Raw genomic sequence first — 24,291 nt, 5'->3', positions numbered from 1 at the left:
CTCCTACAGTCTCTAAACGTATGTCCGTAGTCCACATAGCTACGTAGCTGGCCATCTCATCCATTCCTCTTGCTGTCTGGAAGTGATTGGTTTCTCAGACACTAGAAATAGCCTATGGGTCTCATTTCTTTCTCTCCCTCCTGTTCCTCTCTGTCTTTACCCCTTTCCTAATCTCAACAGATGATTTCATTTTGAAAACTAGTGTGTTCAAGTCTACCTTTTAAAGATTGTCTTCGATTCTTTAACACACACACACACACACACACACACAAATTTAGCACATACTAAAGGAAAAAATTATAGCTCAGTAATTTCAGATGCAATTATGCTTTAAAAGAAATTAAATTTGTTTTATTAAGGGTATTTTATTCAGAGAGTTCAAAAGTCAGTGATCTCCACCTAGTAGAATTAATAGGATAAAGTGCACCAGAAAGTTCTCTCCAGTTCTTCACAGGAAGCCCTGCTGCCAGACACTCAGAGGCCAAGAAAATGAAGCTAGATAGCTTCACCTATTCGTAGAAAGTGTGAAGCACAAACATCCCTTAGAGGTGATCCCTTACACTAAAGTAATAGTGCACACTACACAGAACATAAACCAATGAGAGTGAATCTCGGCTCATACACTCTGCAAGTAAGGAAACGTCTCCAGACTAAGACCTGTCCCTTCAGTGACTGTCATGCTGGTCATCACCGACGCGCTAGAGTGGACACTGAAGAGCCCAGCCTGTCTACACCACTGTCTTCCGGAGCACATGCCTTCCTCACTAGGGCACCTCACGCACTAGGCTTGTTAGTAGTAGAGAGTTGGACCCCAGACACGCTTACTCTGTAAGCACTGAGTAACTTGCACTCCATAGGAGGGATCCAGGCCTCCTGACTTGAGTCGTCCAGAGTGTGAGGCTTACTGTTGACAAAGAATCTGTACATCTCAGTGACAGACACAGAAACCAAAAGAACAGCACTGACCTATTGTTGTTCTGATAAAATCAAGATAAAATCTAAATTCACATTTCCAGTGAGTGTAAAATGTGGACATATGGCTGTAACTAGAGGCCAGAATGAGTTTGTGGATAAATGCCTGTGAGTTTTAACAGATAGTAAATTTTTTTCTAGAAATTCCTAGTGAAGTTGTGTTTGCAAAGTTGCCGTAAATTTACCGTGCAATAAAGTAGACAGATGCTTGTAAACTCCTCAGTTATAGACACGTTCATATGAGCAGCAGCAACGGGGCAAACTGCCGACTTCCACGTTGTCTACAACAGCATCAGGGCGGCTCCGGGAGCGGCCGGCCCAGCGACTGCTCACTCAGATAGGCCAAGTACAACTGGCAATCTCCGGAGCATCCAGTGGTTTGGATTCCTTTGTTTCTCCAGCTCTGCCAGTTCCGTTAACCCGGACAGAGGTGGCAGTCGATGTGGGTCACAGGGGCACAGTGCCTAACCCCAAGAAAAAGTATCTTTGTTTACTTTTCCTGTACAGCTAAAATCCAGGAGATGCTCAAATAATCCACAGAGAATGTCTAAGCAGGAAATACGGATGTGCCATGAGTGTTAACAAAACTTCTTGTAAATGCGGGTGTAACTTTTCAGTACTTATGGAGAAAGCCGTAATCCTGGTAAAGCACCTAGCTTCGTCAGTTCACTTAAGTCTGTATGGTAGGTCAGAATTGTAAATAAACAGCTAGCAAAGCAAACTGAAGAATAAAAGCCATCCTCCATTCCCCTCGCTTCTTCCCTTTCAGTTAATTAATGCTCATTGAGTGACAGGACCCCTGGGTGCAAGGGCTGATATCTAGAGTGAGCATACCCAGCCCCTGAAAATGAACAGCCAAATAATTACGTGACGGCTGAGGGAACTAACAAGATTTTGTGGCAGAGAACCACAGGATACAATTCTAATTTCATACGGTGTTGTTGAAGAATGCCTTACTTAGAAAGAAATATGTGCCCAGCCCAGAGAAGTTAGACACAGAGACTGAAGTCACAGAGAGCACAAGGACAGGAGGAAAGAAACTGGGGAATCGAAGGAACAGACAGACCAATGGAAGCCAAGTGACAGGGATTGGATACTCAGACTGGAGTGGGATGCATAGGCCAAGGCAAAACCATTGATTTTTATTCTGAATTTTGTGGAAAGCCTTTAAAGGGTATTAGACAGAGAAATGATGAGAATTTTTGTTGAGCTAAGAACTGTGGAAAGAATGCTTTCTTTTGTGTGTGTGTTTGAGGGTGCAGTCCTTTGGGACCATTTGCTGTGGTATACATGGAATACAGTCACTGAAATGGACAGAGGTAAAGTTTGAAAGCTCATCTGGGTTGTAGAACAAGCAGGCTATGATGGGGGGATTGAATTTCCTGCTGGGGTTTATGTGGAGTTGCTAAGGGCATTACTTCTAAGAGCTGATAAATCCATAGTGCATAGCTGCAGGAGTGCAGTAAGGTGTGCAGTGCCTTCTCCCTCTCCTTGTTCTCCTCCCCTTAGTCCTCACAGAGCCTGAGAAGACACTTTGCAACAGGAAGTTGTTCTAATGCGCTTGCCATGGCAGCAGCATGATTTACTGTCTGGCTGACGTCTGATTCCAACACTAGGCTTTTGTCTTTCATACCAAGTTCATATTTCCAGTTGATACACAGTTTTAGATTGGGAGTAAAGTCCAAGGAAGCTTTCAGAAGCTCTGAATACTTTTGTGTATCTTTAAAATGTTGCCATTTGTGTTATGTATTGCATAGTGCATATACAATGTCATAGCCAAGCATTGTCTTATTGTAATTTAATGTTTTCCCACTAAGCCACACGAAAAGAAATTTCAGAGCATTAAGGTTAATTTATCAGACTTAATAATGCCAAACAAATGTGACTCCATCTTAAGTAGAAAGACTAGAATAGGAGAAGTTACATTAGGGAAAAGCAACACCCACAGAAGAGTTGGATTAGGCTTTCGACTCCCCGGCTGCCACCCCGCCCAAGCAAATAAAAGGACAGCATTAGAAAACAAACCCTTCACTGCAGACTGGCCTGTTGTGTCCTGCAGCCGTCATAGTTTTCCATATTAACAGTGAGTTCCCTGTCAGCCCAATATGCCAAGTTCCTCTGAGGTAGAGAGAGCTCACCTTGCTCTACCTCCTGTTATTTCCCGCCACTGAACTGTGTAAGAGAAAGCCAGTGGTAAAATGGCGACTGTGGAGAGGACAGAGACTGTTTACTCCCACCTAGAGAGACCGTGTTCTGTTTCCTGGTGTGAGATTGTGTGTGTGTGTGTGTGTGTGTGTGTGTGTGTGTGTGTGTGTGTGTGTGTGTTGGGAGGTGCTGTTTATCAAGGAACTCTACGGAGATCAGCAGGGTGTATGTTAACTGTTGTTTTAAGAGTGCATCTCTACTGATGGGCGCATGCTCCGACAGTGTAGACTCTAACTGTACTCATGGCTGCGTGCTCCGACAGTGTAGACTCTAACTGTACTGATGGGCGCATGCTCTGACAGTGTAGACTCTGACTGTACTGATGGGCGCATGCTCCGACAGTGTAGACTCTAACTGTACTAATGGGCGCATGCTCCGACAGTGTAGACTCTGACTGTACTGATGGGCACATGCTCCGACAGTGTAGACTCTGACTGTACTGATGGGCGCATGCTCCGACAGTGTAGACTCTGACTGTACTGATGGGCGCATGCTCCGACAGTGTAGACTCTGACTGTACTGATGGGCGCATGCTCCGACAGTGTAGACTCTAACTGTAGGCAGACCCAGAAACAGATGACGACGGTCAGGATGCCTGCTTCCTCCTGTTACAGTGAAGGATTTGGCAGGTATCTGTCAGACTAAAACCTTTACTTCTTTATTTTTAAACAGTGCCCCACCCCTTAGCATAGCCTGCTGAAGCTATTCCTAAGGAATCTAACTGCTTCTCAGATTCTATCCTCAAATCTAAGCATGCAGTACTAGTGAGTTTCTATAAGCAAATATGAATGTAACACAATTTCAAATGCAGCATAGCTTCTGGAAAATCTAGTAAACAGGTGGAGCCATCACTGTGACTTAAAGAGAATTCAGAGTAGTTTGCTGCACTGAACCCTATAGTTACACTTCCCTAAGTAAATAAACGGTTAACAGAATGAATGTTTCTGGGGCTGGAGAGATGGCTTGGAGGTTAAGAGCACAGGCTGCTCTTCCAGAGGCCTCAGCATCCATTCCCAGCTCACAACTGCCTATAACACCAGTTCCAGGGGTCTGACACTGTCACACAAACACAGGCAAAGAACCAGTGCACATAAAGAAGTAAATTAATTAATTAATAAATAAATGTTTAAAATAACAGAAGAAGAAATGTTTCAGAGCCAGTGTGTCTTGGAACACTACTGTCTGTGCAGGTCTCTGCAAACCTAGTCAGAAACCTTACTCCTTACAAGAGGAAACTGTCCTCTTATCGGAAGAGCATGCTCCAAGCGTAAGCAAGACCAGCAGAGTGCAGCTTTCCCTGTGCGTTTCCTGTACTGCTTCTGTTTAACAGCTTCTGAGAAAGACTCACATCTCTCATACCTCTTTTCAACCAACAACTGTGTTCCCCATATTCATGGTTGCTTAGCATTTCCTTTGTTATGGCTGCGATTATCCAAGATCAACCTTTGCTAGGGGAGTCTTGATAATCCTGCAAAGCTTTGTAGGTGATCAGAAAAATAATCATTTTTTATATCATTTCTGTCACGTCATCCTGAGTACTCAACTACTTAATACTCAAATGGCAACTGTGGTCAGCAGTATGAACTGGTGAGACACAGAGAGTAATGGCTGACTGTTGTCCTAAGTTCCACGCCGCCTCCTTCATGACTTCCTGGACCACATGTAGAGTCCAATAGACAAAAAAAAGTTACATTGATTGTCATTATCATCATAAATAATGATAATATTTATGACATTATAAATATTTAGTTATAAATATTTATGATAAAAGAGACTTTTTCTGTCTACGAAGAATGCGACTTTAAAACTAAAGAATCTTTTCTGAAGAAGTCAATTTGAATCATTTAATCTTGTGAAAAATAATATTCCCTTTTTCATCGACTTTATTTACTAAAGAACCCCCCATGTGTTTATAAAGACTTATGAGAGCTTGTTACCTGGAAAAGGCATCTTCCATGTTTGGGTTTTTGCACCTGGCTAATAATCTTTTGTATAAAAGCAAATGATTGTGGGTAAAGGAGTTCACATGGCAACTGGAGGGTCAAAGGCTTAGAGCCCTCTGAAGAGTCTTTAGTTCCTTGCCATCCACAAAATCCTACTTCCTGGATAGAGTAGCAGTAGAGCTGGGGTAGCCACCATATTGCCTGCTAACATGGCTGGCAGCCCGAGCTATCACATCAGCGGGGCTCTGAGCCACTGTTTAGATAATGTTATGTAATGTAGTTACAGTTTTCATTATTGAGGCCATTTATTATTTATAGCATGTCACTTCGTCACTGCTAGTTCACCGAAATAGATTAACCTTTAGCATATACAATATTTAGTAGAAATTGAATTAGTGGCTATTCTGTATTTAGTGTTTTTATTAAAAGTCACAGGGCTCTGAGGGCACCATTTTAATACCCACTGAGACCTACTCTGTACATGGTCTAAGTTTAGAATGTGGCTTTTTTTTTTTTTAGCTTTTCATTCACCTGTGCAGTTGTCACTGTGGTTTTTAGATACCACCTTTATTGCCTTTTCTAAAAAAAAAAATTAACCAGCTATTTTATTGTAACTCATTTTTAAGCAAAATTCAAATCCACTTTCCAGGAAAAATAACTAGGTTTTCAGTGACATGTTGGCCAAATCATTAACTTATAAGAAAAATCAAGTCTTAATGACTCACCGAATATAACTGTCTGGAAAGTGTCTTGTGGAATACTATATACTTTCTAACCCAAATATATATACGTATGTATTACTACCCTTTCTGCCTTTCTTCACCTGTATCATCTTCTTTAATGCAAAGGGGGGGTGTTTGTTCGTTTGCCATCATTAGAGCCACTAGAGATTATAAAGCATATCGGTCATTAAACATCAGAATCTCCTCATTCTAGACAAGGCAAGCACTTCAGCTCACTGTTCAGGAGATGAAGGGGAGAAAGGATGACGTGAACCATTAGCCACTCTCATGCCATTTATGTGCGTGCAAACCACACTAGTATTAGTCAAGGAGACTCTGTGTTCCTGTCCCTTATACATTGTTCTCAATCCACTGTGAGGTTAAAAGTCTGACCTCTAGATTGTGCCCTGCCTTTTTATCTGTAGAGGCACCGGCAAGTTACTAACCTTCCTAAGCCATTTTTACATTACTTATAAAATTGGGCTTAGCCAATTTTGTAAGTGCTCTTGACTGGTTGTGGGTGTCTGATATGCTGAAGTACTTCCTGGGAACTGGAGCTCAGCTGGAGTTCCCTGAGGCAGTAGTGCAGTGTTAGCCTCCAGGGGAGAGTAGAGTACCCACCTCCAGATTTACTTGTACCCTAACCAGGAAGTGGGCTTTGAGGACATTTCTGCATCCTAAGGCTGTTGGAGGAGTCAACAGAGTAAAATGTTACATAGTGCCCAGCGTAGTGCACATGCTCAGAAAGGTAGACACTTTCCTTATGACTCTCGACTCCACATTTTAATACACACGGTGCATATTTTACATTGCAATTCTCAGTGGCCTCTGAAGCAGTATTTAATGTTTATGAACACAGGTAAGGAACCCAACAATCACTAGTAGGTACCCATGTGACCTCAGTGCTACAGCAGAAACCTTGGTCTTTTGCCCAGGAGGAGCTCGGGGAGGATGGTACAAGTACATGACTTGGGCTTTTCCTCCAGCAAAGGAAAAGAACCAGGATATTGACGTCATCATCCTTTCTTTGACCAAAGGCTACACATTAGCAGTCATTTCCAGGGCATTTCTAGCTGCACTGTAGGTAATTCAAAATGATAGAGAGCTAGAGGACTCTTAATGAAGGAACAGAAGCCTCCAACAGGAAACTCTTGGCCTTTCTAGAAACACATGTAGTACCCATGAGAGGGAAACAACACTGGGCAACATACACTAAGATCCAAGCTTGCTGCATCAGTACAAGAGGAGAAAGGATCCAAACACGGCTTTGCCATTCTTTTTAAAGAACTGGAGATTATTAATATGGAGGCTTCAGTATGGAAATGGACTTGGGAGTTTTTCTTTCTAAAAGCATTACATTACAAGTCATTGACACAAGGGACTATTTCATAAAGATTCCCACTCTTTTTCTTTTTTTTTTTTTTTTTTTTGGTTCTTTTTTTTTTTTTTTTCGGAGCTGGGGACCGAACCCAGGGCCTTGCGCTTCCTAGGCAAGCGCTCTACCACTGAGCTAAATCCCCAACCCTCCCACTCTTTTTCAAATTAAACTTAATCACATAATATTTATATGAAAACTTGGGAACTTTTTTATTACTCTAACAATTGACTCTCCGAAGTGTGTTAAATCTTTACATCGATGCACAGGCTTTGTCTTTAAAGGTCAGGTGTTCAGGTCCAAGCACTTCTTTCGTAATATGATGCGATTCCCCAATCAGAAAATGCAAAGGCTTCAGAGCAGCTCTGTTCCAGGGATCACATTTGTAGCCTGCTCTGCAGCTGAGTACGGTGTTACTAGGCATTTGAAATGGTGAATCCTTACATTTGATCTCAAGAATGTTGTGACGGGTGGTCGCCGCAGCTTAGATCATCTGGTGAAATTGCTTTTCGGTTAAAAGAAACACTCCTCAGAATGCTCTCAGGGCAGATCATTGCAATTACCTGGCTACATCCAGAACTGCTAAACTGTGGAGTATGCAGCGTCTGCATAACGTTGTAGCAAATACGATAAAAAGAGACTAGGGCAGTCTCCAAGCCCAACCTCCTCAGCTTGACATCTTTCCAGGGGATGTGTACTCACCTGACCACGTCTCTATCTTTTTCAACCCAGCATGTCTTGAATAATCTGAACTTTAATTAATGATTATTAATTTGATATGGAGTTCTCCGCAGATGCCCAAATACCATCTGGAGAATGCTAGCAAATTGCACGTAATAAATGTTTCTCTCGCATGACTCTTTGTACCCAATTAGAAATGCCTGTAGCTTTCTGCCACCGAGCTAAGTTTTCCGGAAATCAAACCCCATAACGGCAGACAGACAAGATCTTTCACACAGCCCTCCACAGTCCTAATGAAGGCAGCCACCCAGTCTCACGGATGCTCTCCAAAGGGCATTTCTCAAGGGAGCATAGAGAGAGCCACCTCAGCTGGTACAGTACTGACTGCGGGATCCAAGGCTGCAGCCGACCCCTCCCCCTCTCCTCCTGACCTCTTTTCTTGAGCACTCATCACCCTCAGATTCTGCTTTATCCGTTCATCTCAGGCTGACTCCTCCCACTGAGTTCCCGCAGTCCCTCGTTGAGACCGGCTCCCTGCTTCTCTCCATGGCTAGTGCCCAGTAGATCTTCCTTTGTTGAATGGATGCTAAGACCCCTGTGTCCTCTAGAATAAATTTAGCAGATCAGGCAGCATGATATTTTAAGAAAGAATCTTAACTCTTTGCAGTTGGAAAGCGCATTCTTATTTGTCTCACTGTGTGGCATATGCAAATTTAGAAAAGGATGCGGTCTTTGAGGTACAGGAAGGGCGCAGAGGCTGCAGGACCGACCAGGGCAAGTTGACCTTGACCACCATTCAGAGAACCAAACAGCTGTGCTTGGGAATAATCCGGGAGTTCAAACTCATCCCCGTGCTTCTGGACAGAAACAGTAGCTATCAAAGGCTTGGTAAACTCCAGCCTGCTCACCGAGACCAGGAACACAAGCTGAGTGGATTGGAGCAAGTTCTCTGGGACTCCAGAGCAGTCTGTCTTCAGACAAGAGGCCACTTGTCTTCACAGAGCACCTTCTGTGAGAGCCAGCACCATTGAGACCTTGGCCCTATCCCTTCCTCCCCTCCTACCACAAGTCACTGGCTTGCCAGCTGCTCCTGACTGCATTATTAGTGTCTCCTGAAGACAGGCTCTGCTACTCTGACGAGCTGGACAAGCCTCCCCTGCACGCCATACTAGACACAGGCAAGACGGGCTCCAGGCACTTGGCAGAAACACTGAGCACGAGAAAGTGTGGCCGTGCTCCCTGCTCCGTGTCCCTCTGCTTCCTTGTGCCCACCCTGGAGTTAGGAGCATCGGGCCTCTCTGACCATCACTTCTGTGCTCCCTGCTTCTCTGAGAATGCCAGGCGACACCTTGGCTAGTTCAGATGGAGCGCTGGGCTGTGACTGCTGTGTTAGACTGAATCTCATTGCTCATGTGACTGAAGTTGAAGAAACTGGACTTTTAAGATTCCATCTGCTATATTTCCCAAGATGAGAGTGTGACAGGAAATCTTATTTTAAAAACAAACCGTGATCCATGTTCTAACTGACAAAAGATTTAAGAAGAAAAAAACCTCAATCTTGAAGACACTGGGCAGGCCATCCTGTTAACCAGACTGGCCCAGTGCTGAACATGCCCTCATTTCTGGCTCTCGGAGACTCTTGGGACACCGCTGCACTTTCAAAGTCTATACTGCCTTCTGCCCCTGGGCCATTGCCCTGTGGGATGAGGCTTATCGAACCCCTTGGAAACAATTCATATTGCCTTTTGAATCTGTTAGAAAGGAAAGGTATTTTTAGAAATAAGGAAAGAGATAATTGAGAAGCTCCGTATTCATCTTTCTCTGCCCTAGGACATTGATTTTTCAGATGTTGTAATGTATTACATGGAGAAATGTTGGTCCCCTGGACTTTCATACATATTTGTGACTCTAGCGCCCACAGCACTCATTGTAAGCCATTCACATTCAGAGATTCCGTGTGCCTTCTGGTATTTTTGTCTGACCTCAATCTATTTTAGAAATATGTTTCGTGCACTAACGGCGGAAGAAAGCAAGTCTTCCTGATCTCTCCCTCCCTTCCCCCGAATCCCTTGGTACCCGTGTAGAGGGGGCGGCTGCAAACAGCACTGTTCTTGGTGTGTTTGGTAATTCCCTGGCCTCTGCTCCTAGCTTTAGGGTCCATGTTTCAATCTGCTGGCTTCAGCAGTACTGCCCTACCTGGTGCAGAGGAAATACGAGCTTTGTATTCACAAAATCCTCCACAGACATCAAAATTAAATCAGTCTTCAGTAAAGCCGGGCTGAGCCACATATGAAACTATATCTGTCCCTTCCCCGACTACCCTGATGGAGAAAGGAGCAGCTCAGAGCAAAGCATAGGTGTTGGGCTGTTCAGACTGGGCAGCTGGCTTGGGTTTGATCCTTACCTGGCACGTGGAGGGGATTCTGTGGAGGTGGCCATTTGTTTCATCTGTGTGAGCCGCCGCCTCCGGGCCCAGCTTTCTGCCTCTGCCATCCCATTGCCTTCAGCTGTGAAAAATCTACTAGGCGAGCTGTTTAATACTGGGTCTTATGCCTCTGATACCCCAGGAGTGTGTCCAGTGAGAATGTACACTACCCGGAAACCTCCTGTCCAATGGTTAGACAGTACAGTGGCATTTTTGCTCCACTTACTATAGCCAAGCAATGTCAGGATTCCAAACTTTCCCTTTGAAGTTTCATACAACTGTATCGTGTGTGTGTGTGTGCGCGCGCGCGCGCGCGCGCGTGTGTGTGTGTGTGTGTGTGTGTGTGTGTGTGTGTGTGTGTGTAATATCACATTTTTCCAATAAGCTATAAGCAAGGAAGTTCAGTAGAAATGAAAGGCCATTTTAAACTACAGTTTTGACAAAAGCAGCTTAATTCCGGGTTGGATTGTGCATAGCTTTTACAGCTGTAAGGCAAGGTGGTGACAGATTGTACCATGGAGACTTCTTACACACCTAACCTCGGTGAACACTAGACCTGTCCCTTCGACAGCTTCCTACAGGATGAGGTGCGTCATGTAGAAGGATCCTCTCTGCCTTTGACACTGATGTAAATTTGGCTTCCGTGAAGTTTATATAAGGTGCTATACAGAAGCCATTCAATTTCCGCAAAAGTTCGATTCAGCATGTGGTGTGTGAACCTGTTCGTATGACAGGTGTCATCACTTCGTTGTCCTGTCAGGTTAGCCAGTGAAGGGACCTCAGACTTTACTGAGCTTAACTGTCTCCTCACCCTGTGGCTCGTGGTCACCTAGAAACCACATTAATCCTTCCTGTTCACAGCTCTGGCGATGGGGTGTGAGCCCACTGTCAGGCAGACTTACAAATCTCGTCTTAAGATTCACACCAGCAATTTAGACAAGAATCTGACAAGTCTGGTGACTTCAGTTCTCAATTTATACACTTTTTATTAAAAGAAACAATTTGTCTTTTTAAAGGTTTAATTGATGAATACATTAAATAACTCTGCTAAAAATGTCTCATGTCAAGTGTACGTCTGCAGCAGTGGTGGATCACGTGATCTCAGGAGACTGCGGGGTCACGCAAGTCAGCCCTGCTGCTCAGTTATTCTGTGCTCAGTGACTATCACACCTCAAGCGCTGTCCCACATGCTGTAGGGTCGGCCGTGAGGAAAGAAGGCTAAGGTCCTTTGCCACAGATAACTTGCATTCTAGTGTAAGTAAAGAAAGTCAGTTGGTAAATGAGAGGGAGCAAAGTAAATCCGAGCACAGTGTGGGGAGCAGAGGTGGCTGTCATTTCTCACGAGGGCAGTCTGGGCAAAGTCACTAGAGGAACAGTGAGGGGCACGTGGGGTACATGGCCGTAGTGGAGCTTCAGCAGACCCGAAGGCATCGTGTCTTTATGACATGACTCTGAAGGAAGAGTTGATCAACAATTTGTAACTGGAAGGAAGGACCAAGAAAGAAGCCATGAGCTTTCCATGAGAATAAAATCTATTCATACACACGCCCAGGAGAGGCTGTTGCAGTCATCCGACATCAAGGCTTGAACCCCAGTGAGAGCAGGGGCAGTGGAGAGAATCCATTTGATCGGGCTGATGGAGGTCAGGGACACCAGGACTTGCTGAAGAACCGAAAATGGGTGAGAGGAAGGAACATGGGGCGCCAGTATTGCTGCCCAGTATTGTCAGGTGTGCAGAACAAGGAGCTAACTCCATTCAGCCACTACACTGCACATCTGTTTCCTTTCTGGTGTGATGAAAGTATCCTCCTTTGTCTGTGCAGTGATCGCTGTCCTTCCCATTCCTCTCGGCCACCTCATCAGCGTGACCGCTGGTGATCACAACCCATCCTGAGAGCAAAAGCTAGGCTGCAGTGACCAGGGGTAATGAGCCCTCCCTCAGGCAGTGGTGAGCAGACAAGAGCAGACTCTGATGGGCTTCAGTGAAGCAGTTCATTTAGTTGGGGAAATAAAGCCTTTTGAAACCTTCAGGGGTGAGTAGGGGCTATCAGGGTGGGTATACACTATTGGCTGGGGCTAGGTTGCTGAGGATGCCTCATTTGCATAAGGAGGAAGTCCAGTGCTTGTTGGACAGAACCTTATAAGGAAGTTTAATGTGACTACAGGCTATGTGACCTTCTCTGGTGGGGCACAGCTGGGGAGGGGCAGCACTGAACTCTATGCACCAGGACATCTAGTCCCCAGACATGGCAGGAAGTGGTCCTACTTCTACAGACCTCAGGATGAGATTCTGGGGTCTGGACACACCTTGACTCCACTCTTGCTCTGGAATGGTTCCTCTTGGTCCCACAGCTCTCAGCCCCATAGAACATGATGCAAGGCAGAAGTCAATAAAGCTTACAACAACATACCATGATGAGAGGCGCTTTTAATAATATTAGCAGATATTACTGAAATTACATTATCAAATTCCCAGGTTCTGTAACACGGTGCCTTCCCTAAATTACAAACAGGGAGGGTCAAGGAATAAAATATAAACAGACAAAAGCCAGAGCTTCTGCATGATGTCCCTGAACTAAGAACAAAATCTAGAGAGAGGCTGTGAAAAGGTTTTGCTACAATTATTTAGCAAGACAGTCACTAGGACTCCAGAGAAATACAGTGCACTCCACCCTCTGTTTTCTTTTGTTATTACTTTAAAGCTTTGTGAAAGAGCTTTGCTTAACATACCTCAGAGGGCTAAAGTCTTTCTCTATCAGCAAAATGAGCCAATTCAAGCCAGATTAGAGGAAAGTTTTATATATGTGTGTGTGTGTGTGTGTGTGTGTGTCACACACACACACACACACACACACACACACACACACACACACACACACAGGTTTATTGGGAAACTGGTGTCTCAGGTAAGTTCACTGGTCCCAAGGGATGAAACCAGGGAAGTCAGTCACTATGGGGAGGGAGACAGAGGGATAGGGAGAAGAAAGAGAAAGTGTGAGCACAAAGAAGGCGAGAAATGAGGGAAGGGGGCAGTACTACTGGGAGGCGCCTCGGTGGGAAGGTCAGCTCAGCCCCTGGGCTGGAAAGTTCTGGGTAGAGGGTGGAGTGTGCCAGGTAGAGACTGAGGGATGCTGGGAGAACCTGGAGAACAGGTCTGCTTTGATATGTAAAATATGCACCTCAGCTCCTTGTCCTGGGTGTAAAACCCAACAGCCACTGTAATTAGTAAGAGCTCAAAGAAGCGACTTATGTTTTTGTTTACATGAAATTGAAGTCGAATTTGGTTTTTGTCTAAATTAATAACATACTAACCAAGATTTCAAGAAAAAGCTTTGCATCGAGTTACAGAATATTTACAACTCTTCCAGATACACCAGAGCTCTCTGGCACACTCCTAAAGTGGCCCTCAGTGGGATGACAAGCATCCTGGGAAAGTTTAGGAGTAACCAACCGTGTCCAGAGTTTGAATCACTTCTGGCTTGGCCACCATCAAGTTCTTGCCCCAGCCTCCCTGGGAGATTCCCTCCCTGGCAGAGCCTTCGATTTCTGCCTTCCTGGGGCCTTTGCTTTCCCTCTTCCCAGCTGAAAGGCGTCCTTGGTGAAAACCAGGAGGCACATCACACTGCCATCCTAAACTGAGGAGGACAGAAGCCTGCAGAGGCGGCCACCGCCCCTCTTCTGAATGGAAATAGACATTTAAGCCAGTGGTAGCCTGTCTTCCCGATGGAAGATAAACTCAGTGAGCCACTTGTTTCTGAGATGATCTTAAGAAAGTGTTACTGTTAACTCAGAATCTCCTGGGTTGTCTTCCCACCCCTATCCTAATTCTAAGCTTCCTTTAACTCATTTTGGAATAAGCCAAAAAAATCATAAATTCCAAATCAAAAGCTAAAATTGGAGCTGAAGTTCATTGATTAAATATGAAAGCAAGCGTCTTCAGCAGGATGAAGGCCAAGCATCTAAATCTTCCTGAACACTGGTTAATCCTAAACCACCCTGGCACTGGTTAATCCTAAACCACCCTGGCACTGGTTAATCCTAAACCACCCTGGCACTGGTTAATCCTGAACCACCCTGGCACTGGTTAATCCTAAACCACCCTGGCACTGGTTAATCCTGAACCACCCTGGCACTGGTTAATCCTGAACCACCCTGGCACTGGTTAATCCTGAACCACCCTGGCACTGGTTAATCCTAAACCACCCTGGCACTGGTTAATCCTGAACCACCCTGGCACTGGTTAGTCCTGAACCACCCTGGCACTGGTTAATCCTGAACCACCCTGGCACTGGTTAGTCCTGAACCACCCTGGCACTGGTTAATCCTGAACCACCCTGGCACTGGTTAATCCTGAACCACCCTGGCACTGGTTCCTTCATACAGTTTTTTGTATTTTGCATATCAAGTGTTTACAGACCAAATAGTACATGAGCTTCAAGTACACCGTGTCATTTAATGTCAGTGAGTTCACCCTGTTTATTTGGCTGTGAGCTTAGCAATTGAAATCATTTGCATGAAAGTGCTCGGTGTGCCACAATTAGGAAACACACTCGTGGAAGGTGGAAGGCACAAGTTCAGCGTTTAAAAAGACCATCTGTCTCTCTCCCTGCGCCTCTTATACAGGTCTCCTCTTTTATCCCTCAGCTTTTCTAAAAAAAAAAAAAAAAAAGATGCACTGCTTCAGGAAGCTTTGATATTACTTCATAATACTTCATTTGGGGGCTTTAGAGGATGCTTGTCCTCTGGATTTTCCGCTCTGCTCTTGCCAGCATCCTCGCAAGATCGTTTTAAACGCTCAACAATCCTAGAAATTAAATAGGAAAAGAGGTGCAGCTTCTTTCTCCGCACATTTGTTCTAGGGATCTGTCAGTCACTGTGGCCAGCCAGTGGCAAAGGCTGTGGCTGTGGACAGTGACCTGTCCGTATCCCCAAGTTAGAATATGTCCAACTCAGAAAGCAAATCTCTGATCATGTGTTTGACACATGTCCTCATTGCGGCTGATGGAAAGGTAATGTCATCTGGGGGAGGTCACCAGGATAATGGGAAGAGGCAAAGGGCTCTCTAGCCAAACATCGTGTTTTATGCCCAGGAGCCACCAAAAGAGAAAGGAAAGAGAAAAACGGTGGCACAGCTTACTTAGGACACTTATTTTCTTATATAAAGAAGAAGAAAGATGATGTTTGTATAGTGAGAGCTCTAGAATAAAAATAGAAAACTTCAAATTTGACTTCATTTAAAATGATTAAATAGAATGCCTGTTCCTCGCTGGATGTCTGTCTTGGAAGAGAACAGCCTTGTTGGGAATTGCATGTGCCCAGGTCACTTTCCTCCACGTCATCTTTGTCATGAAGCGGCATTGGAAAGGTAGGCAGAAGTGATACAGCTTAGAGGAAATTACAGTCACGGGGGAGATGGGACTGAGCGGGGCAGCCCGGGCCCTCCCCAACTCCATGCCTCACACCCAACACCACACACACACTATGCTCACACACACACACACATACACACACACACACACATACACACTATGCTCACACACATACACAGACACACTGTGCTCACACACACTGTGCTCATATACACAGACACACACACACATGCACAAACTGTGCTCATATATACACTGCACACAAACTGTGCTCACATACACATACACACACAAACTGCTCACATACACATACTGTGCACACACACACTGTGCTTACATACACATACACACACAAACTGCTCACATACACATACTGTGCACACACACACACTGTGCTTACATACACATACACACACAAACTGCTCACATACACATACTGTGCACACACGCACTGTGCTCACACACACACACAAACTGCTCACATACACATACTGTGCACACACACATACTGTGCACACACGCACTGTGCTCACACACACACACAAACTGCTCACATACACATACTGTGCACACACACACACTGTGCTCACATACACACACAAACTGCTCACATACACATACTGTGCACACACGCACACTATGCTCACACACACAGACACACACACACTCACACTATGCTCACACAATGCTGGTCCCATTGGAGTTTCTCATTAGATTCCTGCAGACTTTAGTTTTAACTAGGCATCTTCCCACCCTCTGTTGAAAATTTGGTTTTATTCTTTTTTTAAAGTAACCTTAAAACACGTTTAGGTGGCTTTACAGTTCATATAGCCTTGGGAAGACAAAAGTTGAGTATCACAGTCCTGAACCACCTAGTCTTTATCGAATAAATGCAGATGCAACACCTAGGACTGGACTTTGTGTCCTGCCCATGACCCCAGACATGGATTCCGTGAGGGCTGCACTACACACGTCCTTAGGCTGCCGATTTCTGCTGTCAGCAGATTGCCCTTCAGACAAAGCACAGAGAACCCGGAATGACGGCTCCAGGGATAGCAGCACAAAGACCAGAGTCTAGATCCCAGCACAGACATGGGGGCTTACAGCCATCAGGATCTCCAGTCGCAGAGGACCCAGCACCCTCTCCTAGGCTGCCCAGGTATCAGTCCTGCGTGCCGCGCACCTACACACGTGCAGTCAAAACACACATGCGTAAAAAATAAAAATATATATTCCTCCAAAAGGGGGAAAAACTCCTCCTGTATTGCCTAGAACAAAAAATATTACATTGGCCTTTACATAGTGAGATGCGGTATCCATTGAAAACAAAAGAGTTGGTGATGGCAGAGGTGTGGTTCCACATGTCCTACCTTTGTCTCACGTCACAAGCACAGAGTTTTCTGAACCAATAGATGTCAGCCTGGTTGGAGCCTGGGTGGGTTCAGCAGGACAAAGCCATGGCGATGGAAGGTTTGGGAGTTTAGGGTAAGACGTTCTGTAGCGGAACAAGGCAGCAGATAGAGCCAGTGTGAACTCTGCCCTCCGGTTCATCCACGCACCCACAGGAGTACCCTATTACTTCTATTTCAACACGAAGCATGTACATGTTCTAAAATCATGACCCAGGACAAGATTCCACAGAGTAATATGGTCACTGTACATTTCCTAGACACTAAGAGAAAAACAATCTTATTACCTTCATAAGTTCTTAGACAGAAAGGCTGGAGTGTGTTTTCCCATACTACTTGTGGACATCTTTCTTCACGTACAAAGAATACGCCACTCCCCTGCTCTAACAGTCTGGAGAATGTTCTCACAAACTGCCAGTCCTGCAAATACAAATCAACACTAAGCCCGAGATCGTTTTCAGTGTCAGGTTCCCAGATCTGAAATACAAATAAAAATTGGCAAAAAGGTTTTACTTATGTTTTATACAGCTTGTAACGGTCGGGACTTCATTTAGAATTCAAACATCCCCTCCGGATTCCATATGGAATAAATTCTACCGAATGCCAAAAATAATGGCGAGATGCTTGAGTCTAAGCAAATAATGTATTTAATTTTTTTAATTATAGTAAGAAACTAGTTTTTAATCTATACAAAATATATCCTATTATTATTATTCATTAAATACTAAAGTGTAGTTCAGTGTTGCCGTATTAATTTCTAAACCATTAACCAGATGAGTAAAGTCTCATCATTTAGGGATCTTTAGGTGGCAATAATAAAAGCTCTACGTTGTTTTAGAAGGGCCTCAGACCAAGACAGCGCACAGACATGTGCTAGAAAGGACTGAAATCAGCTGGGCAATCACATGTAGCGGGGAGAGGTGGGGTAGTGGGGGAGAGAGAGAAAGGGAAGGAGGGGCAGAGACAGGGACAGAGAGACAGAGACACACAGAGAGACTCCTCCCACTCTCCCTCCCTTCCTAAGAAAGGGTTTCTCTGTAGAACTGGACCTGTAGACCAGGCTGGCCTTGAAATCAAGAGATCCGCCTGCCTCTGCCTCCCGAGGGAAACACGGGCCACTCCACCCACACGAGGTGGACTGGGATTACAGGCATGGCCTCCACATCTGGCTCAGACCTCTCTTGTGTGCTTTGTGCAAACTGTTTGCTTTGGTAGACGTACCCCGTGGCTTCAGTGTGAAGTGTAACCACCAACATATTGTAAGACAATTGCATTCTGAGGGAATATTCCTTACAGATTTTTCTGAAGGAACTTTAAGGGCAAGTGTTAAAAAAATGTTTCCTGAAGTATCTAACTTTTACCCAAACCCTGTCAAGAGTTCTTGAAACCAGGGACGGTGTTTATACCGGCCTGTTGAGTCACTTCCAACGGGGCTCGCTCTCGGGTAGATTCCTCATACTACTTCTACCTGGGCATACACAAGTAATGGGACCGTTGGACGTTAAAGGCGATGGTGAGCAAGCTAAGCACTCCTTCGCTCCAGCTGCTTTTCTGTGCCTTTTCAGACTCACAGGTGTAAGTGACATTTGCTGGTTTCCCTAATGTTCAGCCACTGTTCATTTTCCCTTGTCCTAAAAGCAGTGAAATTTTCCTTCCAGAGTCAAACTGCTGGCATTTTTTTAACCTGTGATTAGACAGGATTGCAGCCACGGTCGGCCTTGAGGTTAGGCCCTACTGGGCGCTAAACATAGCCGTGTATCTCAGCAGTGACTTGCATTTGTTTGATTCAATCCAGTTCCCCCACTGCCTCTGCTGGAGGTGTCTGGGCACAGACGCCTTCTCCCTTTAGGACGATATTTATGTGTCATTGTATTTAGAGCTACTGTAACCCATCCCACTACCATAGCGAGAGCTCACCTAAGCATAACCCCACATCTATCCAGTAAGACAAAGTAGAAAGACCTGTACAACAACAGAGTGGAGGCCTGCGAACTCCACGGCAGGCATACCTAACGTCTGATACTGCAGCAAGATATGGCCTGCTAATATCATGTTCTGGACCTCACAACTGAGTTATTTTAAAAATTACAAAACAATGTTGAGTAAGACATGTGCCACTCTACCCAGTGTTGTGACTACCTCCTTTCAATGCTGTCTTATGTTGCCTGCTTTGAAGTGTCTGTTTGCCATGGATATGTGTATGCGATGGGTTTGCCTCTGGACATGTGTGTTCACATATGTGTAGGCATCCATGTGTGCATGTGGAGGCTTGGGGTCCATGTCAGGTGCCATCCTCAGTCACCCTCCACCTTATTTATTGACTAGACAAAGCCAAACCTCGGCTCATTTCACTCACTCACGGAACCCCGTGTCCGGTGCACTGGGGTTTGAGTGATGGAATTGGGAGCTCTAGACTCATGATTATCACACATGTGTGAGTGTTTGCCATCTGAGCGCCTCCCCTGCCCCATCCCTGCACTCAGCTTCCCCTTGGCTTCCAGTCCTTCCCAGTCCTCTAGATTCTTTGCCAGTAGTTACTCTCCTACACTGTATTCATACAAATATGTCTATCAGAATACCTTATTTTGATTTGTTTTATATAAGTTAAATCATAATGTATATACACATCTCCTGACAATATGCTTTCATTCATTTTCCAATATTCCTCTGAGATTCATTTATATTGATTCATATACATCTAGTTATTCTTTAACCAAGTTGTGATTAAAACATTTCATTGCCCCTGAAGTGAATATACCATGTTTGATTTGTAGATGTATATTAATGTACATTATACATATACATTATACATGTACATATATACATGTATACAATGTATACATGTACATGTATACATGTACATTATATATCATCATTTATCCAACTGTTCTTTGTCACTTTTCTGTACTACTTCATTGAACTTCCCTGAATGCAAGGAGGCAGTGTGTTTTTCTGGTCAGTTCCCAGTTCTCAGCTTACATGAGACCTAGGTTATATAGACAGTCAGTTTCATTCTTAGCACCGTCGTGATAAAAATCAGGCAAGTTAGTGTGTTGGGTGTCAGGTAAAGGCTTGGCAGTGTCAGGTGTGGGTAGCTCGTGAACCGTCACTACCCTGGACGAACGCGCCCTGGGCCACACCCACTTTCCTTCCTATCCGAGCTTGTAAGTTGCCCTCTAGAGCAGCCACGTGGACTGGTTTCTCTCTCAGCAGAGTGGAGGGTGTCCTACTTCCTGCCCACATCTTGTCCAGCAAACCTTTCATTCGATGTTCTGCCCAATGAGAAATGTCCTCTAGGCAGCATTTTAATCTGCACTTTCTGACTACTAGTGGAGGTGACGGTTATGAATTCATTGGCCATTCTATTTCTCCTTTAAACTACTTACAGGAATTGCCAGCTTTTCCACTTTTGTAAACTTTGGTCAAATATAAGTTCTTGACCCTAATATTTTGTTATATACTACAAATATTTTCTCTCACCCCAAATGACTAAAATGTACTGTGGCTCCGAATACCTTAATCTTTAAAAAAAAAAAGTGTAATTTTGGAGACCACATTTATCAAGCTATTTGTTGAGTACCTTCAGCCTTGAGTGTTGAAGTTTGAATCTCACCTTGGCCAGTTCCTGACTCTGGTATCTTAGACAACTTAATGTAGCCTCTTGGCGCCTTCATTTCCTTAGCTCTAAAATGAGAATAACAGTGTATAAGTAAGGTTAATGTGTGTAAGGCCCTAGGCACAAAGCCACTCTGTGAGAGTAGATTCCTTTATTAAGTAACTCCTCTGCATCCCATAGAAAAAATGTTCAACTCCTGCGTCTACCTGGAATACATTTCTTACGTGAACTTGGGACCTGCGTATTTTAATGTAGGACCATGATTACCCCAACACGTCTTCAAATCTGTTTTCCCATCTGACTTGATATGATACTTCCCCCACAGAACAATTTTCACATATTTATTGACCATGTCTAGCATTTCTTCTGTCTTCTGGTCTATTTCAGCCCTAATGTGATGTCATATTAACTGTGGCTACTTTATGTCAACTGGTTATCTAGGAGGGTCGTCTTTGCCTCCGTCCCTCTGTCCCTTTTTCATCATTCATGTACTTGTTCTTGCATAATCAAAACAATACATTTCTTAAACATAACTTAAAACCTGTAGGTCGTTTGAGGGAATTACATGGAATGTATAGATTTTGTTGAGGAAAAATGTCATATCGCAGTAGTTTTCCCATAAACTGGATATTACTCATTTTAGATTTTCCTTTATGCCCTGTTAATAGATTTTTGTGATTCTCTCCACAAGGCTCTCTCCTACTGTGTCAAGTATGTTCCTCTTGAACACTATATAACCTCCCTCTGCTCACTCTGATCTATTTTCTTCCTCTTGTTAATTCTGACTGGCTCTGGTTCATGTTTGGGTCACAGTTGGCTTTAGGGCTTTTCTAGCTGACTAACTCACCACACTTTGCTTGTGCCTTTTGTTTTTTGAAGAAAGTGAGCATATTCTGTGAGATCTTGATCACTTCGACTCCTTGTTTGTTCTTGCTCTTGGTTATTGACATTATCAAGGGCTGCTGGTGGGTGTCCTGGGTGCTGGGGTGCACTGGCTTGGCCTCCGTGGGCACTCACACTGTTGCATCATCAAATATGACTCTTGTTGTAGGTTTCAGATGGACACCCCATGCCATTTCTTATTTCAGACTTCTGAAAATCAACCCAGTTTCCTGTAAAAGCCATCACCCTTCTACATCTATGAAACAGAAATCCTGGGATTTTTTTTTCACTGATTAAAATTTAAGTGTAGGCTTTGCAGTTCACTTCATTTGCTCCTCTCTTAGTTTTAAAAAGATTCAGGCCCAACTCTATTATGCCTTTTCTTCCTTTAACAGGTTCTTTTCTTGAATCCCTTGAATAGGTTGCCCCTTAATCCCCCATGGCCAGCCCTCCACTGGTTCCAGTAACCTCCCTTCCCACAGCTACATCCCACACTGCAAGCAAATAACAGTGGAGACTCGGCTGCATTTGCTTGAGCAGCGTGTGGTGAGGTCACCGTGGTTCAGGGTGCGTGGAACCCTCCGAGAATGATTTACTGACTTTACTTCTTAGACCAAAGCCAATGTCTATCCAGTACTTAAGCCATTAAACAGTGCAAACAGGTGCAAACAGAAGAAGACTGTTTGCCTTGCCCAGGCTGACTTCTGTCTCTGAAATGTTTGCCTACCCTTGTGCATGGACAGCTGTTCTGGTTTGGTCCCTGTGAAATTCTGAGGGGGTTCCCCAGGGAAGTGACTTTAGCCCTGGCTAATGTTGCTGCCTTCCCCTAGTCACCTCCCTCGCCAGTCACCACCGGCCTCCCTTGCCTTTGCATTTGAGCTTTACATTTATTTACAGCTTGAGAATTCACTGGGTGGGGATGTAAAGAGATGCTGCCGCCATTTGTAATATGTGTTCTTGGGAAATCCCGGAGGCAGAAAGCCCTTAATTAGGGAGGAAAGTAAGAGTCTGCGACTTAAGCTTCGGATGTGAAGTGTGCTGTAGAGATGTGTGGGTTCCGGAGAAGCTGTTTCAAAGGCCTCGGAACCGATAGCCAGGCGCCCCTTGTGTTTCCACCATTCTTATTGTTACTCGCAGATTTGAAAACTATTTCATTCAACCTCGTTCTGAAAGTTCCTTGTGCTCATTAGGCAAGGCAGCTAATTATGGCTTAAAGCTCTGTTAGTCTGAAGAATATGCAAGTTTTGTGTAACAGTGAGTAATAAACATTGCCCGCCCGCGTATAGCAGGCATCATTATTTGAAGCTAATTTGACAGTCTTGAAACACTATGCACAAATTGTGCTTCATTCCACAGAAACTTGGCTCAATTGTTCTCTGCGAAGGTCTCAGGATCCACTTAAAAGAGTTAATAACGAGTCTTCGGAATGCTCCGACTGCAAGGGCTCCAGCCTCTGAGCTTTTATTCAATCTGTATTGATTCTCACTATAGACTTCTGTTGAACTTTGTGCATTTTCCCCTAGAACTTCAATATAGATTGCTTTAAATATCTATTTATGTTAATTTAAGTCCATAAGCAAAACTATCACAGGATCAGTTTATCATGGTTAACATGGGACAGAATCTCCCTGAGAACCGCTCAGTATGCTACACCAGCAAAGGACCCATTGGCTCAGCAGAAAGAGAGAGACAGAGACAGAGACAGAGACAGAGACAGAGACAGAGAGAGACAGACAGAGAGAGACAGAGAGAGAGATATTCACTTCTGATATTCTTTGGGATATCAGAGTGTGGCTGTGGTCCTCTAAAAGCACGTTCACTTTGCAAACTAATGTTTAAACAACCTCCCCAGAAGACCCCAGAATGCTTGCCACCCTGATGCTATTTCTTACCACAGGTTTTGTGTTCCTCGATCTTCCGCCTGACCTCTGTTTTTGTATGCTTCTTTGCTCCCAACCCACATCTGGAGTGCACTCCCCTACGTCTCAGCCCTAGCTCACAGACCACGCCCTAAAGTCTTTCTCTGTCCCAGCAGCAAGCGCAGCTTTTCCCTGCTTTTGGAGCGGTTGCTCTTTAGGATTTGTACAGATTTTTGGTCACATAACTATTTTGATACATAGATTCTGAATGCCTTTAAGTTTTAATAAGCGGCCATGTTTTATTTGGGACAGATTTTGTGTGTCCTGCTCAACCCATTGTTTAGTATTCCAGCGTATAAGAATTGTGTCTGGTACAAAGTAGATATTTATAACCACTTGTTGAATGTGATTCTCCTACACAAAGGTTACAGTATGTAAGTTTTGTTGAAATAGTAAATAATTTAACTATTACTAAGTAACCAGAATAATAAAGAGTTAGCTCTTACCTTACTGCCCTGTAGTATGGTATTCCACATTGGTTATCTTGCTTGGTTTTGTTTGCTTAGTCTTGATTTGAGAAGTTGGAGACTGCAGCAGACCAAGCCAGATGCTGTGGTGATATGCTACAGGTATTGAGCACTGAACCTGGATGCACACATCGTATTTACGACATCTTTTTATTTCCAGTGCACACGGGACAGCTACATAGTAATGTGAGTCCTAGTTAACCGACACTCTAGTATTTACCGTATTGAGATCATGGCCACTGCCTTCAAATTAGTCATCTTCTGAAACTGTTCTACTCCCTGTGCTGTCGTCACACCTCAGAGCTC

General features: G+C 44.3%; 1 protein-coding gene and 1 pseudogene across 3 annotated transcripts in view; both read left to right on the top strand.

Annotated features, from left to right (window-relative positions):
• Nucleotides 1-24,291, top strand: part of Fbxl17 (F-box and leucine-rich repeat protein 17) — a 438,576-nt gene that overhangs the window by 368,997 nt on the left and 45,288 nt on the right. The gene's annotated exons all lie outside the window — the stretch shown is intronic.
• LOC134480613 (tubulin alpha-1B chain-like) overlaps nucleotides 1-24,291 on the top strand; it is a 59,749-nt pseudogene extending 35,458 nt beyond the window's left edge.

This window comes from Rattus norvegicus, chromosome 9 (assembly GCF_036323735.1).
Source record: "Rattus norvegicus strain BN/NHsdMcwi chromosome 9, GRCr8, whole genome shotgun sequence".
Taxonomy (NCBI): Eukaryota; Metazoa; Chordata; class Mammalia; order Rodentia; family Muridae; genus Rattus; species Rattus norvegicus.
This window is presented reverse-complemented; position numbering and strand designations above follow the sequence as displayed.